The sequence below is a fragment of the Pangasianodon hypophthalmus genome, chromosome 12 (assembly GCF_027358585.1).
Source record: "Pangasianodon hypophthalmus isolate fPanHyp1 chromosome 12, fPanHyp1.pri, whole genome shotgun sequence".
Taxonomy (NCBI): domain Eukaryota; kingdom Metazoa; phylum Chordata; class Actinopteri; order Siluriformes; family Pangasiidae; genus Pangasianodon; species Pangasianodon hypophthalmus.
Window position 1 is genome coordinate 7,201,798 of NC_069721.1, and position 15,549 is coordinate 7,217,346.

Here is a 15,549-nt window from a genome sequence, read left to right on the forward strand (position 1 = left end):
GGGGCTACAACAGTTTTCATTTTTAACAACTTTTCCAACTTGTTCACAGTAAGAAAAGCCTTTAGAAAAGTTATTTTGCTTTTGATTGCCATTTTCAGACCGAAACACAAAAAGTGACATAGAACAAAAAAGAATATTTAAATCAGCCTTTAAAAAGATAGATCAATAAATAATCAATCAATAAATTTCTGGATCAATAAATAGCTAACTTTAGGCATATTGTTTTTTTTGTTTTTTTTTTAATTATCATTATATTTTTATGCTAGAGGAAATAAGTCAGAAATTTTTTGAGCAAAATTCGAGGAAGGCACTTTATTACAGAGAGTCATAAACAGGGTTTAAATTGTGATTTAGGAACTGAGCTTTCATGGGTTGTCAGTATTCTTTGTTTGTCAGCTTTGGCATTAAAATGATATCAAAACATCCTTTGATTATTTTTTGGCAATGATACATGACACAGGAGAGCCTTTAAACTAGTCGAATGAACACATTTCACTTTAATGATTATATGTGTATACACAGCAGTTAACAAGTGCCTTGGCTGAAAGGAAAAGAAACATTGTGCAAAGTCATAAAAGCATTTCTTTATAAATCAGTGAGCATCTGCATATATTATCATTATTAATTTCACCATTATGTAGTGCTAAGAGTTCACCTTTCTTTGCTGTTCACATAGACCAAAGGAGACTTACAGGAACAATATTATTATTATAAAATCCAAAAGATGAGGAGGTCAAAGGGGCTAATTAAAACAGCATACTAGGAACAGAATTTCTCAGAAAACCTCTCCACTCACATATATTTTGAGCTGCAATGTCACTTGAATACTGAGGCTGACGGTATCAAATCAATATCTCAAGAAAAGCAAACATTTTCTAATTCACATTAGATTTAGCATTTATTTATGTCTTTAATATTGTCCCTTTTTATGTCAGTTGGAAAGAGAAGCAAAGAGAAACAATGAACGAAATAAACCAATAAACAGGTTCCAAATTTCCCACAGTTAAACTGTTATATATGCATATCACAGATTATTGTTGGGGAAAATGTGCATTCTGTCCAAAGGAGCCAGACAGTGTTGATGTTAAAGTGGTAGAACTCTCTGACCTTTCCATCTCCTTGTCTCCAATACACAAATGTGAGACATATGGGGTGTGAGTGCATTTTCAAGTGCAATGATTTTAATTGCTTCTCCCTCAATGAACCCAGATTCACCTGGTCTCATTTTTAATGCAAATAGCTTAGACCTAACAAGTGACATGAAAAAATGAAGTCTGGACACCGGGACTGGTTTATTATGCTTCAGCAAGTTGTGGTGCCCGCATTGCACTCCTAATGTAATACAACACTGACTCATGCATTTTCTTCCAGTAAAATAAGGGGTGCTGTGCCACAGCAGTGAGCGCTACAACATATAGAAATAAAATTCCAGTGGATGGCTTCTAGTACATGAGCGTGAATTTGCCATCTGACTGTGATTCATTTTCAATTGGGAGGCATGAGAAATGTGCAAAGAATTGTGGGAGGGTGAACAGGGAGAAACTCACAGGGAGAAAAAGTTGAGATGTATATAACTTAAAACAATTTAGAAGCAGCAGCATGGTACTGACCAACTATGACTAGGGAACCAAGGGGCTATTTTCCAGCTGCAAATACTAATGGTGAGCAAAGTCCATAGGTCCATCTCTACACTTTCCTCATAAAAAATCATACACAAAAAGATATTTATAGCAGTATCTGAGTGCGCTGTAATGACCCCAATCTACACGATTTTGATTTGGATGGTTTTCCAAACTGTCTTGGCTGAAGTGCATGAAAAGATTAAAATAACTCGTCACTGTTTGTTAATTAGCCCATCCTGGTAGCTAGGTAACAGAAATCAAAACCAAAATGTGTTTCAAACCGACAAAGTTCATTTGTAAACATCGTTATAGATACACACATCTCTTACTTGGCAAAAACTGGACAAAATCTCAGAATAAGATCAGCTTGATACACAAGATAAAGTCACTAGGAACTTACCTAATATCAGAATGAAATTTGTTCAAATTTACTCACTTTTCCACATTACTGCAAGTTTGATTTTTGGTTATGTGTGGATGGTCACTGGCGGGAACCAAAGGGCAGTGTTTTTGGTGTTTTATTGAAGAAGACAATTCCAATCATTTAACACAGACTCACAATGTCAGGTCTACCTGCAGGCCAGCTGGTCCCAGAGGTTCTGCTTCTGTGAGGCCGTTAATGTGGAAATCCAATGTATGTCTCAAAGGCTTTATACTGAATGGCACTAGCTTCTCAAAATTTTCCAGTGGCTCATAACAATCTGTGAAAAGAAACAGGTCTCAGGTGCATTTTGTATATGGAAAATAACAAAAAGGCAAAGCAGATTGCTTGTACGTTTCCCCTTAGTTGTGTTATTTACCATGCCAACATATTTTGTTTACAAAGTAGTTTGTAAGAAAGAGGGCTTTATGATGACACAAACATAAAATCACTGTGCAGATATGGCAGATATCACTGTAGTATTCTCTTGACCATCTGTGCAGGTGGTAACCTGGCGAAGGGCACTGTAATTGTAAATGCAGCATAAAGCATGCATTTGTCATGCTGCTGCGAAATCAGAAAAACAGGGTGGTGTCAAGGCAAATAAATTGATTTAACACCCACAGTGTAACTTTCCAGGCCTGAAATTTAATGCCAAGGATGGAAATTGTGTATATGAGTTAATATGACTGAAGGGCAAGGCTACAAGCCCCTTTCTGACATTAACTTTCTTATGTCTTAATATCTTAATAGCATGAAAAAAAAAAATAAAAAATTTACAAATTTTTCTCCCTTAGTATCCCTCAACCATGTGAATACAGAAACAGTTTTGTATGTGTTGCTGTGGAAAACTTGGCTGCCCATGCTTTGGTGGGATTTCAAGAGAGCTTTACTGCGGATATGATATGCAGATTTTGCAAGGCCAAATGCCAGGAAGAGAATGAGGTCAGCTATTACTATTTATTACATGCTGAGAATCAAATATGTCTATGAAGGACAGGTCTGTGAAGGTAAGCAGGCCCCTTGTACAGATATTATCATTAAAAAAGTGCCTTTAGTGACCCCTTAAAATGCTGTAGATGGATTTCTTCCAGATATTCTGGATAGTTTTTGGCTCTCTGTTCAAAATCTGATAAAAAGAAAGTCCTCTGGGACATTAAATCAATCTATCAAAGGTCTTCCCCCTGACTAGGTTGGTGAACCAATACGAAAATATTTTATTCAAACATGGCCATTGGTGAAATGTCTTGCAAAAACTGGTGCCTCTTTAGATTCTGTTAATGACTGGCCACCAGGTACCTAAGGAAGATAAGACATGAGAGGTGCTGATGGTTTTAAAAGACATGCTTGAATTAGTTGCCTTACTGAGATGCACTGATGAGTGTATGTTCTTTCTGGAGTCAGAGCACAGACAGTTACTTCTGAATGCTTTCCACACTACAAAGTCTGTCAAAAGCATCACCAAATTCCCAGGTGATAAAAATCTTTGGACCTCTAATAAAGGTGTGGAAATTATATTTGACAGGAAAAGCTCAAAGAGGACATGAATGAATGAAAACTGTTCCCCTAAAATTATCCAGTGAACACCAGCTGATGATCGTGTACATTTTAGACCCCTTTTATATGTGAGCACAAAAAATAAAGATTGTCAAGCTCCCCCCTCTCCCAGTGCACATTTGTGTAGTAGGTATGTGGTATAATCCTGTCAGGATTATCTGTCAAATTTGATGGAATTACGGATAATACTGATATAGTGGATTAGGGGCTCCCGGAAGCAGCCAGGAGTTGGTTGCTATTAGAGTGATCAAATTTCTTTGTCAGCATGCCAGGTGAGAGGCTGGGCAGTTTATAAGGAATGCCATACTAATACTGGGTAGGATCTCTTTTTACTCTCAGAGCAGCCTTAACATTGAGACAGGGTGCATTATCATGCTGGAAGTAGCGTTTATAAGATGGGTAAATTGTAGCCATTAAGGGATGGACATGGTCAGCAACAATACTCAGATACTCTGCAGCATATTAATGATGCTTGATTGGTATCAAGGGGCCTAACGTGTTCCAAGAAAACATTCCCCACACCATGACACCACCACAAGACAGGCTGCGTCCACGGATTCATGCTTTCAGTGTGAATTTTTGACTGTAGCAGAAATTAAGATTCAACAGACCAGGCTCCATTTTTCCAGTCAACTGTCCAGTTTCACTGAACATGTGCCCACTGTAGCCTCAAATTCTTGGCTGACAGGTATAGAATCTGATGTGGGACTGGGGCAACTGGAGTCCATTCGCCTCAAGGCTGAACATGTTGTGCATTCTTCGATGCTATTCTACTCAGCATGGTTATAAAGAGTGGTTAGTTGAATTACTGTATCCTTCTTGTCAACTCAAACCAGTCTGGGCATTCTCCTCTGAACTCTCTTATCTACAAGGCATGTCAGGCCTGCAGAGCTGCTGCTCGCTGGATGTTTTTTACTTTGTTTGGTTTGTTTTTTCACACCATGCTTTGTGAACTCTAGAGATTGTTGTGCATGAAAATCTGAGGAGATCAGCAGTTTCTGAGATACTAAAATCAGCCTATTTGGGACCAACAAATGTGAGGCAAGACCACAACCATGAGACCGGTATCTGTATGATTTAATGCATTGCACTGCTGCCATGCTAATGCCATTAGCAGAATTAAGAAAGTTCTCCAGATATGAAGCAGAATCCTCGGCCTTCTCAAATTAAAACCCTAGAATCCTCTGCAGACATAAATTCCTGACTGACAGAGACACATACATAAAGAATGAAACTCGGATGCAGGCTTCACAGGACGTGAATCACCTGATCTTAAAAGACTTGCAGAAACCATGTACAGATCCTTCCTTCTGCTAGAGAGGGATGCTTACTAATCAATGCAGAGACTACTGCTATGCTACTGGTATTGCACCAAAGTTGAACATTTCATAGCAGTAGTTTCTGAACTGATCAGTAAGCATCCCTGTCTAGCAGAAGGGAGGACTGGGGTTTGGAAAAAAAAACTGAAATTTAATTTTTGATGTTAAATTGTTTTTTAAAAAAAAAACATTTAGAAGACATGGATTGGCAGATTGTCCAGGACCTCTATCATGATGGGAGAATTTTCTCAATGATCAAATTCAAACTACTTTAAAATAGTTGGACAAAAGCTTAAACCTGAAGTCAAGAACAGGATAACAGTTTGAGATTCAGTCTGTGTGCTGAAAGTGATGCTCATTAAGATGAAAAGAAACTGTAGAAGAACAACCACCAGTCAATGAGATGGTTGAAAGTTGACCATGTTTTTTTTTTTATTAATATTATTATTATTATTATACTACTATTACTTTTTAATTTTACTACTGTTAATGAAAAACATGATCGCAGTGTTTAGCTTAGTTTCGTTGCGATTTTTCCCAAATAATTTTTGTTCTTCCCCCATGTCTATTAGTTTGGAATGTAAAGTGTCTATGGAAAGGTGCTATATAAATAAAATTATTATTATTATTATTATTAAGAATGTGTATTTTGATGAATTTGATGAGTTGCTAGTAAGATCACTTACTATGAACTATTTTTATTATATACTCTCTCAATTGCTGTTCTTTTTTTTTTTATTATTATTTCTTGTTCTTTGCTGTTCTGATTCTTACATATACCTCCTGTATAACAGGGATTAGTGTTATGATATTCATAAACCATTTGCAATAGCATTAGGATATGTTTTCGACAGAAACTTTAATTTACTTCTGTAAGTAACTCTTAAAAAGAGCGTATGCTAAATGCCGTAAAAGCTTGTCAGAAAAGACTGGCTCTGGACCACTTCAGTGAGCTGACTGAGCTCTACAAAGCTAAGAAAGGAACATTCATTTGGCTGCCTCCTTATGAATGTTTGTCTTTCAGTTTTTTCATCACCTTATGCAAATAATTTGCTACTGCTACCTCCAGCTTTGCAGGTTTAAATGCATGAAATCAATGCAAACACACATTAGTGCTCTGGAACACTACTGCTCTGTTTTTCTTGGAAATATTTGCAGTGAACTCTTTAAGGACAATATGTATCATTTTAATGCATTTCAATTTAATCCTCTCCTTAAGTAATAAAGTAATTAAGAGACTAATGCTTTCTAATGCATTCTCATTTTGAGACCGAACAGAATGATCTACCAAACCTGAAAATTCTTAGATATTTCTTAAAAATTATGTTTGAGCAAGCAAAAGAATGTATAGTACTGTTCTAGCCACCTTTTTTCTTAAGTTGATTGATGCATTTAATTATAATAACAGCAGCATCCCGATATTAACAACATGGCAGCACACAGAAAGCACTCAGTTAGTGTTGCAAATGTATGCCATAGAGGTTGCTCTTTGAAAACATATCATGTGTTACTTATCAATTAGTTAATTAAAGGGATATTTTTGCATTGAAAAAACACCATGGAACGACTATTCAGACAAATAACCAGCAAGAATAGTAATTAGGGCATTAGCTCATATTAGTTCATTGTGGACTTATTTTTATTCAGTTTCATAAGAGCTTTGTTTTTAAAAACTGCATTTTAAATATAAAAATTAATGACATCATTAAAGAAAATTTAAACAATTAGCGTATAATTGTAAATAAATTGTTATATTTGAATTTGAATTCTTACTTCTTTTTTTTTTTGTTTTGTTTTTAATTAATTGATCTTAATCTCCAGAAATTTTTAGGTTCCTCTGACTAAATATTTGGGAGAACATACTGTATGTATCTTCATATTTTTCTTTCTTTTTTTTTTTGCACTAAATGTCACTGGAACTCCAATTGAAATGTGCTGTGGTTAAGTGAGAACAGAATCAGGCTTTTTGACCATGTGCACTATCAACATGTTTGCCAAAAAATGGGACTCCATAAGAGAAAAGAACACCCGAGGTCCACTGTGAAATATAGCTATAGATTGTTGATGCTCTTTGAGAGGTTTTGTCAACGGTCCAGACATCTGGTTGCCTCTTCCAGGAGGTTAAGAATCTGCCAAAGACAGATCTAAATAATGACTACAGTCATGGCTGCAGGGACACGAAATCAACATTTTGCAGTTGCTCTTGCAAAAGCCATGGTCTAAATTGAAGAGGGTTGTCTTTAATCCAAACCACCCAGAGTGGTAAACAAATGAGTTGGCTCTGAATGTTCTTTATTTCTATGTAAATGACTCTGCTTGGCTGCAATAAATTGGCAGTAAAGCATGTTTTGCTCTTCTGTTCACAGGTATTTATGTTTTATAATATGAGCATTACATATTATTATCATTATCATTGTCGTTATGCCTGTAAAAAAAAAAGGAGATGGTATTATCATGCAAGTAAGAGGCAGAAAGCTTCTTTATCCTGTAAGCTGGCAAGCTATATGCAAACTATATAATTACCAAATGCAATTTTGACTAATATCGATACTTATACTAACAATAATAACCAACCTGAAGTAATACTAGAACAAGAAATTAGATACAATTACACTAAAAGTGTTGTAACAAGCTAGCACCACCTAAAAGTAGCTCTGAAACAAACTAGATGGAATTACAGAATATGTGTAAGATGTATGCAAAAGTGTGTAATAACTACTCCCTTGCTAAAGGCTCTAAAATCTCATATTTCTTATATTACATATTCAAAGGTATGCAGTTTGAAGCTAGGCAGTCTCTCTCTCTCTCTCTCTCTCTCTCTCTTTCTCTCTCTTTGAGTGCAGCATCAGGACGAGAAAAGGAGATCCTAATTAGAGGTCAGTAATATTGCTTGACTTGTGTGCGCAATGTGACATTACTCAAGTCCATTACGGTCTCAAGACATGTCACTCATGGCTAAAGAAGAGTTGAACAAGAGTGGTACTACTAATTGCACTTTTATTTTATTTGACAGTTTGGAAATATTTCATAACATTTCTGGCATGATTGACAATTTATTCTTGCAAAGTGATTTGCTTCAGTTAAGGTTTAAATAAGTTTTACATTTTTTTTTTGTTAATGGTAGCTGTAGACCCACAGAGCAGCAGGCCGACTGAGAAAAGTAAATTGAGAGAAAACGTAAATATTATAACATTTATATTTTTAGTAAAAGTTTAACAAAGGTATTCTGTCTAATTTGTAAATGTGGCCTGTTTGGTAAAAAGCAGCAAGCCCTAATCCAGAACAGAATGAATGAATGTTAAAGGTAAGGTCTATAACAGTCACTATGATATCTAGTTACGGGGGGTTACGTGACATGCATTGATAGGAATAATAATTTAATCTTAGACACCTTTAAATAAGCCAAAGCATCCATGAAACTGTGCTGTTGGTATATAAATGAGAGGCTTGTCAATCTCAAATTGTCCAATCTCCAGTACTTTGAACTGCTGTTTCAAGTTTTGATCTATCCAATAGAGAAAAATATTCTTTATTTTTGATCATTTATGATTTCTAACGCGTTGATGCAAGCCCATTTTCAGTCCCGGGTAAACAGATTTTCAGGTTTTAATACTGTTAGTACATTGGATTGCTTTTGTCACACAGATCTGTCAACCCTTAGCACAGTTACATCATTTTTTTCCTCAAATCTACTTTTTTGACATTCCCAATTTTCTAATTGTTGGGTATATTCACAGTCAACTACAACTGGAATAATAGAATAAAGTTTAATTACACACTTTATTCTGCAGCTTATTCTGTGCACAGCAGCCTTTTCATAAGGTTAAAACCAACCAAGAATGTAATGTCACCTCACGCAGTTTGCTTGTGCTGACGTCTTCATCTAAATTCTAAAAAGAATTTGTTTTTTGTTAGTAGCATATTTATCTCTTTGTTGCTGAAAGTTCATTTCTTTTAGACTTGAGCTTTTTGGTGTCTCTGTGGTTGACCATATCCATAATTTCACATTGTTTTTTTTTTTTTAACATATAATTTATGCCTCACACAGAGTGCATTTAGTAAGCAGTCTCCAGTGCAGTTAGCGTGATGAGACACAGCCTTGGTAAATTGAATTCTAAAGTTAGGCGCATTGCGAGTGCATAATGCAGCCACAGCATGTCTCAGTTTGCACTGTGTCTACTCACATACGTACGTTTGGGCACACATGGATAGACTGGCCGACAATACAGTGTGTTACGGGATGGACGCTATGCAGAAAATTCCATGGCAGATTTTTTAAAAAAAGCAGTCCCACTGGCTAAAAACATGAAACACAATACACAGGTGGTGTTGCATTTCTTTTGCGATATGATGTCAGCGTGTCACACCAAAAAGCAAATCCATCATCACATTCCTCTTAAAATAAAGAGATGTAAGAATTTAATCTGATGCTGAGAAAGAATTCAATGGTGACTTTGCATCAGAAATGAATGTACTTTCATCAGTGTTTTGCAGTAGTGCCACACTGAAGAGCAATCACTGTCCAATCACAGGGCTACATTGCACTTGGGGGCATGGCTGCATTCGGAGAAAGGGAGAAGTACCTGAAAGAGTCATTTTTCAGGAGGCCTTGCTATGCATGTAAAGGAACACACTTTATCGGCTCATTGTTTCTTCATTCCTGCTGCACTGAACCCTTTATAATCAAACTTTTCAGAATTATTACTTCTAAAACATGATAAGTGTTAATATGACTAAAAATACTGACAACTGACAACATAGCAGGAATCTAGGAGTTATGTGATCAGATTTATGATGGTTGTAATGCATACACTGGCTATAACCATAATTCTGTGCCTAACTTTTGAAGCATGACTGGTGTTTCTTATTTTTATTGTTCCCCATCCAAGTATAAGGGCTTCCTCCTGCAGCACTTACTTTATTTTTCCCCACCAGTCTGCCAGTCCGCTTTCACATTTAACTAAGAGAGCTGCTGTCTTTTCATTATTGCTCTGGAGAGCACTACAGTGTGTGGAACATGGGGAAAGGAAGACTAGCTCATATAACCATTTTATTGACCAATTCAGGGTAAGAAACGTGGAGAGAAACTTTTGCAACTTCTCCATCATTGCGTACATATCACTACTGATACCTCATCCATAAAGCAGCCTTAGGGATGAATGGATAAGAGCATTAAACACCACTAGGGTGCACTATGAATATCTTCTTATGCCATACGATGCACCTAATGGCCCTTCAGTTTTTCAAGCATTTGTCAGTAGTGTTCTTAGAGACGCAGTGTCATGAAAAAGTATTTGCCCCCTTCCTGATTTCTTCTATTTGCATATTTCGAACACTTAAATGTTTCAGATCTTCAAACAATATGTAATATAAGACAAAGACAACGTGAATAAACTCATAACGCAGTTTTTAATTGATCATTTATCAATTAAAAAGTTTATCCAACACCAACTGGCTCAGTGTGAAAAAGTAATTGCCCCCTTAGTTACTCAAGTAACTAATTAACCCTATTTAAGTGACAATTGGATTCAATTAGACAATCTCAATTGGTTAACGTAATGTGATAGTAGGGTAAGTTCATTTTTAGAGGAAAAGTACTAGTTGTTGAAGGGTGGGAAGTAACTTTGGGAACAGACAAAATTAAACAAGAAACACAACTAGAAAACTATATGAGAATTAATTGAAAAAAGTCTTTTTATTTATTGAATTTATTGAAAAGGCTATTTTGTTATTATTATTATTATTATTATTATTATTATTAAATATTATATAATGTTATGGTAGTTAAAATTAAATGGCAAGTACCAGCTGGGAGCACAGAGAAAACACATGGCAGAAAATGCAATAATTTTTATATTAATATACATGTGTTTTATACATAGATACAAACAAATAACTAAACATAGAAACAGAATACATTTTCTCAGACCACTATTTCCTTAAGACCACCATTTCATAGTACATCAACAAAATCTTATCCGATTGTCATATCCAGGATATTGGTATATAAGTGAGAAATCTAGATTTCTTCACATTTAGCAACAAGGAGAAAGTAACCTTGTTATTTTGTGATTACAGTGAGATGAACCAAAATTCTTATTCATATGGAGAAATCAGAAGTAGAGGCATGGCTGAACATAACTGAAGAAATCTGACCCTGTCTTCCCTTATGAGAATAACTGATCACACAGCTTACATATTCATATCTCTATATTTTCAGAAGTATTTAGGCTTATTTAAAAAATAAGGCTATTATGCTTTTTAACACATTATTATAAATGCATCTATTCTCTGATTTCATTATGGGCATAACAGTTTACCATATTTATTTATGTTTTAATAAAGATACTGTAGCAATATCCTATAATGCAGCCACAGCATGTCACACTTCATGTTGCTTCTACTCACATACGTGCGTTTAGGCACAGAAGATTCTGTGCCAGATAAGAAAGCAGTCGCACTGGACAAAAACGTGAAACGTGATAAGATAAGAAACGTGTCACACTGAAAAGCAAAACCATCGTCACATTCCTCTTAAAATAAAGAGATGTAAGAATTTAATTTAATGCTGAGAAAGAATTTACAGTAATGCTGACTTTCATTCATGGAAGTAGTGCCACACTGAAAAGAAATCACTGTCCAATCAAAGGGCTACACTGCATAAGTCATTTCACCATATTTATTATTTATTTTTTAATAAAGATACTGTAGCAATACGGTCAGGCTTAGGTCTCGCACTGCTCTTGTTTACGCTCTCCATTTATTTCTTTTTGTATGGTACTACACTAATTTCGCATTTGGTGTCAATCAAAGGTCAATTAACCCCAGCATTTCAGAAGCATTTTTAGACATACATCATATGACACAGACACACACCCATGTAAATCATTGTTTCATTCCACAAGAGCTTTGTGCATAAAATGCAAGCGCATGTGCCCTGTTGCATTTTTTTATTCCTCTGCTACTAGGTAGCTGGCACCGCGTTCCTCATCCCTGATATTGTCCACTATCTTAATAAAAATGAGGTCACTCTGGTGGGGTGGGTGGAACATGTAAGATGTGGATTGGAAGGATGGGCCCTGTATGCTTATGTGAAAACAGCTCCAGTGTGAAAATGTTGGTTGTTTGTATATTTGGCATGCAGGCCTTGAGTTTGATAAATGTGATATAGCCATAATATGTACTAAATGTTTTTTTTTCACCTCTGCACTGGATGGACAGAGTGAATTTGAGCCATTTGAGATATTTCAAAATGATTCTCATGGCTATCAAGCAATGAATACATATATAGTGATGTTTACTGTAGATACCCACTGTCATTCCCACCTTTCATGAATAGTTCCCCTGTGCTTGTGTTTATCTGCCCACTACAGAATGATATCCACCTAAGGCATGTAGTTAATCACTTAAGTAATTTAAATAATGTGAAAGTTGTGATTAATGGTTCCAAGCACCATTGTATAGAATGTGGTGGTATGGACTTGATCAATTTTACTTGGTTTCTGTGGGCATATAGAACAATAATCTATCATTTAAAATATAACATATTTATATAACATATGGCTATAAAATAAAGAGATATAATTACCCCAAGTTATGGGTTGATGATTATATATCAGTGTCAGATAAGAGCAGGTGGAGAGTGTCAACAAGGCACCCTGTATGACCCTCTAGGTCAGGTTGTTTCTAGCCTCTAGGCGTTTACTTATTTAGCATCTGGACTATGGAGGTTTCATGTAGGTTCTCTCCTGAATTTCTCTTCAGTGAAGAATTAATGGTTCCATTCATGGCCAGTCTGTATCATGCACATGATGTATTGCAGTCTGGTCTTTTCCATATTCCAGGTTCTGTTACTGTAGTCCTTACTCATGGGTTTATTACTATTTGTACATTTATAACTCTTTGATACACACATCAACATTACTGTAATATCCGTAATACTTCATATTTAATACTAATGTCCTGCAATTACCATGCTGACCCACATGTTTACGCCTAGCATGATATACTTTACATATTTTTATGTATGTTTATTTGCAGTTTTATTATAGTTATATTACACAATATTAATATTTTATTATTTATTATAAAACCAAATCTAATTCATTCATATCATGAATGTTCATGTGGTGCTCAAAAAAGTGTGGGGGCTTTAAAAATAGTTGGGTTTTATTTGAGGACATATCTGGCCTTTCCTACCTGGGGAGCTTCTGGTCAATTTTTTTGTAACTTAGCCCATAGTACATGACAGGTCTATTTAATCATTCACAATCCAGAGCTGGGGCCAGGCAGCAGACAAAAAGGCTAAACCGACCATTTGCTAGTTGCCTTGAGGCATCACCCATGTTCTATACTGAGACTGTGTCTACTCCTTTAGCTAAACAAAAATACAGGAATACAAAAAGTTTTATGTAATAAACATAAATTTAGTATTCCTGATGAATACTGCTATTCACCATTCTCCTCTAATTGGCTGAGGAAGAGGTATCACAAGTATTTATGACAATACTCTAGCCATTATTTGGAAATCTGGATCCAGATCTGCAGACTTCATCTCAATGCTAGATGTAGAAAAAAGTAATAATCATTGGGGAATTCAACATTTATTTTGATAATCACAAGACTCTATGAGAGCAGCATTTATGTTATGATGTAATTGATCGTAACTGGAATAAGACAGCCACCAATATCAACAGATACCAACAGTGTGTAGTGATTAATTTTTGATTATATTTGACAAAATTAAAAAAAAAAATTATATGGAAAATAGCATCCAGTGCAATGTTGATGACACCCAGATGTATGTTTCGGGCCAAATCAATAGACAGACACTAGCCTGATAAACAGTGGATGCTGATTGACTTCCTCCTAATTTATAATGACAAGACAGAAGTTTGACAAATGCCACAGGTAGCTGGAAATTATTCTTGATAACAGCTTCCCATTTCCAGTTTATGTAGATAGCATTACTAGAATAATCAAATTGATGTTTTTATTGCCCCTCGGTTGGACTGTTGCTATGCTTTGCTCCCAAATGACATTAACAACATTTAGGAAAGTTTAGCTAACCCAGGAGTGGTGTTGCATTGTTCTGCTGTGCAGTGTTGCTTGCACAAACATGATCTGCATGGAAGAGTAATCAGAAGGAAACTTTACCTGCAAACTCATCATAAAAGTAAACATCTAATGTATGCACATCAATATCTAGTTAATCTAGACGCATTTTGGAACCAAGTTTTATGGACTGATAAAGTAAAAATGAAACTCTTTGTCCACAATCACCAAAGGAATGTTTGGAGAAAAAATGAGCACATTAGATGAAAAGCTGAAAAACACATTTGTCAATTGTTAATCATGGGGCTGGATCTATTATGTTGTTCCGTGACAGTGGCACAGGAAATACTGCTCAGGTAGATGGAAGAATGAGTTCCAGTAAATATCAGCAAATTCTGGGAGCAAATGTGACACACTCTGTCAGAAAGTAAAGATGAAAAGAGTTTAGTTTCTAGCGCAGGACAATGATCCAAAACATGCAAAATCCATCATGTACTATTTCAAGAAACACTTAGGTAGATCTTAAACAAGCTATGCATGCAAGAGTGTCTAAACAAGAACAGAAAGACTCCTATCCTGTGACATCTGCCAAAGGGGGTGTTACTAAATACTTACTTACTTACTCCAAACTTTTGCACATGCATTTTTTTTTTTGTACTATTTTTAAGTTCATCCAAAATAAAGTAACTGTGTACTTACATTTTAAAATAGTTTACTGCAGAGGTTGTGTGTACTTCTTTTCAATGAAAAAAAAAATGGTCTGGGGTGCACAAGCATTTGTATACACCCATTTTCTGCTCCAATATCAAAAAGGCAGGTCTAATCTTGCCTATACCTGGTGACAGCAGTGGTATATCTCAAATGGCAATGAACAACATACTGTGCATTAAGTGAAAATACATGCAATGCAATAAAACAGCCTAAGGTGTAATTGTTTATTGGTTGTACCAGGTTAGATTGGTTTAAACTCTGTATGGATCAAGGGTATAAAACAAAAAGCACTGGGCAAAGCAATTTAGTGATTTTAATGTTATTGTGTCATTATAAGCTGAATTATAACATACTGTATTTCATAATACTCACTATTCACATTGATTGTTAAGGTCTGAGCCACCTGAGAGCACAGAACAAACAAAAAGAAAGCATGCAAGCACCGTGCTCCAACTGTTCTCCAACTGCCAGGTCCAGAAGACCAAGGCCAGGAAATCCAGCGCTTGAGCTTGTGCCTGTATGAACTCTGACAGAGAAATGGGCCACAGCATGAACCAGCTTCCTGATGCACATAAAAGAACCTAACAATTCAAAAGCAATACAATATCACTCTAATAGGCTCAATTCAGTTCCAGAATTACAGAATAAGCATGAATTTTTTTTCCATCAGCAGCAAGTCAAAACAGCCAGAAACAGCTGACGTAATGTTAGGACCACTTTTACTTGGTCTTCGCAGTTACCTTTTCCAATATCTCTGGGCAAACGTATGAAATTGCCTGCAGCTTCTGAAGCTAAACTGAACAATATACTGTACATACCACAAAGCCTTTACAGAATGCTCCGTATGATATTAGCCTTCCTATCT